Source organism: Schistocerca nitens, chromosome 3, assembly GCF_023898315.1.
Source record: "Schistocerca nitens isolate TAMUIC-IGC-003100 chromosome 3, iqSchNite1.1, whole genome shotgun sequence".
In the NCBI taxonomy this organism is placed as follows: Eukaryota; Metazoa; Arthropoda; class Insecta; order Orthoptera; family Acrididae; genus Schistocerca; species Schistocerca nitens.
The window spans coordinates 691,976,331-691,979,022 of record NC_064616.1 but is presented as its reverse complement, the minus strand read 5'-3'; positions in this window follow the sequence as shown (position 1 = coordinate 691,979,022).

Sequence of the window (2,692 nt, the reverse complement as noted above, 5' to 3'; positions counted from 1 at the left end):
GCGCCCGAGAGCCGCGCCACGGCTCAATCCCCCCCACTAAAACTGGAAGAGCCGCCCCCCCCCCCTTTCTTTGTTAAGAGGGCTAAGTCGGGAGTTAGGTCTTCACCTGGGAGACATGGACCCGCAGCTCCCTACCAGTCCTCGTATGCCTGACCAACAGACTGACTGGGTTGAGGAATTTCATTACCCCATACAGTCCCTGAAAGCGAGCAGTCAGTTTGCCAGAAATGGCTCCCTTGCCCTGACCTATGGCAAAATTACGAACAAAGACCTCCTCGCCCACTCTGATGTTGACTGGACGACGCCCCTCATTATAACGCCGCGCCTGCCTCTGATGTGCGGCCCTGATATTCCGCCGCGCCCTATCCCAATTTTCCTTAATACTGTCAGAGCTGAGGTTTTCAGGCAGGATATCATCCACAGGCCACAGATTAGCCAAGGGCAAATTAATAGGATAGGAAAACATAAGGGAGGCCGGTGTGGTCCCACTAGACTCATGATGAGCTGAGGTGAAGGCCAGGTTTATCCAGGGAAGAGAGACATCCCATTTCCTCTGAGAATGCTGGTGATAAGCAATTAAGGCTGACTTAAGGTTCCTATTCACGCGTTCCGCAAAAGAAGGTTGCGGATAGTAAGGAATCGTGGTCTGGTGGCAAATCGCATTCTCAAAGCAGAATCTCTTGAACTGTCTGGACAGGAAGGCTGGCGCGTTATCGCTAACCATCGTCCTGGGAAGACCAAATATAGAAAATATACGGGAGAGGTGGCGTATCGTCAGGCCCGACGTAACACCACTACTAGGAACAAGCCAGGAAAAACGCGAAAAGGCGTCCGCGACAACTAAAACGTACCGGTTGCCCTCCTTGGTTCTAGGTAATGGCCCCACATAATCAATAAATAGCCTTTCCATGGGCCTAGTTTCCCTGATAGACTGCAGCATACCCCGGCGAGTGTTACTATTTGGCTTAGAAACCTTGCACTGGTAACATTGCTTGATCAATCCGCGAACATCCTTATACAAGGCTGGCCAAGTAAGGTGTTCCCTGATTCTAGCTTAAGTCTTGGCCAGACCCAAGTGTCCACCAACCACCGAATTATGGAACAAATGGAAGACAGCAGGAACCAGCTCTGTAGGAAGACAAATCTTTTCTCTGTTATCTCTCTTAGTGCGATAGCAGACAATCCCTTTATGGACACAATACCCTGGCACCTCCTTCCCCTCGGCAAGCTGGGCTTTAATCGCAGCGATATGTACATCCTGCTCTTGCCTTTCACGAAGGTTACCAAAGAGTTCAGGAACCTCGGATAAAATACCCATTGCCCAACTACAGGGTTCGACCCCAACGGCTTCCTGCTCATTACTAGTCCCTTCGCCAAACATCCTGCTTAGAGCATCGGCGACAGAGTTCTCCGTTCCTCGAATATGTCGGACCGTGAATCTAAAGGCCGATATCCTAACTGCCCACCGAGCTATTCTACCAGTTTTCCTGGGGCGCGCCAAGACCCAACTCAAGGCCTGGTTATCACAGACACAGTCCCTTTGACTGTTCAGAGATGTCACTAAATCCGCCCAAACATGTAAACAACCGTGCATGAGCAGCGCCTATTAGATGGAGGGGGTCCGACAGCCTACCAGTTCCAGTCATTCCACCAGGAAGGAGGTACACGGCTAGTGTTGTCTCTATTTCAACCATGCCTAGACGGTCACTACCGCGGTTCGATCGCGTCCGCATTGTTACTTTGTGCCAGGAAGGGCTCTCACCAAGGGAAGTGTCCAGGCGTCTCGGAGTGAACCAAAGCGATGTTGTTCGGACATGGAGGAGATACAGAGAGAGAGGAACTGTCCATGACATGCCTCGCTTAGGCCACCCAAGGGCTACTACTGCATTAGATGACGGTTACCTACGGATTATGGCTCGGAGGGACCATGACAGCAACACCATCATATTTAATAATGCTTCTCGTGCAGCCACAGGACGTCGTGTTACGACTCAAACTGTGCTCAAATTGCTGCATGATGCGCAACTTCACTTCCGACGTCCATGGCGAGGTCCATCACTATAACCAAGATACCATGCAGCGCGATACAGATGGGCCCAACAACATGCCGAATGGACCGCTCAGGATTGGCATCACGTTCTCTTCACCAATGAGTGTCGCATATGTCTTCAACCAGACAATCATCGGAGACGTGTTTGCAGGCAACTCGGTCAGGCTGGACTCCTTAGACAGAATGTCTAGTGAGTGCAAGAAAGTGGAGATTCCCAGATATTTTGGGGTGGCATTATGTGGGGCCGTCATACGCCGCTGGTCGCCATGGAAGGCGCCGTAACGGCTGTACGATACGTGAATGCCATCCTTCGATCGATAGTGCAACCATATCGGCAGCATACTGGCAAGGCATTCTCCTTCATGGACGACAATTCGCGCCCCCATCGTGCACATCTTGTGAATGACTTCCTTCAGGGTAACGACATCCCTCGATTAGAGTGGCCAGCATGTTCTCCTGACATGAACCCTATCGAACATGCCTGGGATAGACTACAAATGGCTTTTTGTGGACGACGTGACCCACCAACCACTCTGAAGGATCTACGCCGAATCGCCGTTGAGGAGTGGGACAATCTGGACCAAAAGTGCCTTGATGAACTTGTGGATAGTATGCCACGACGAATACAGGCATGCATCAATG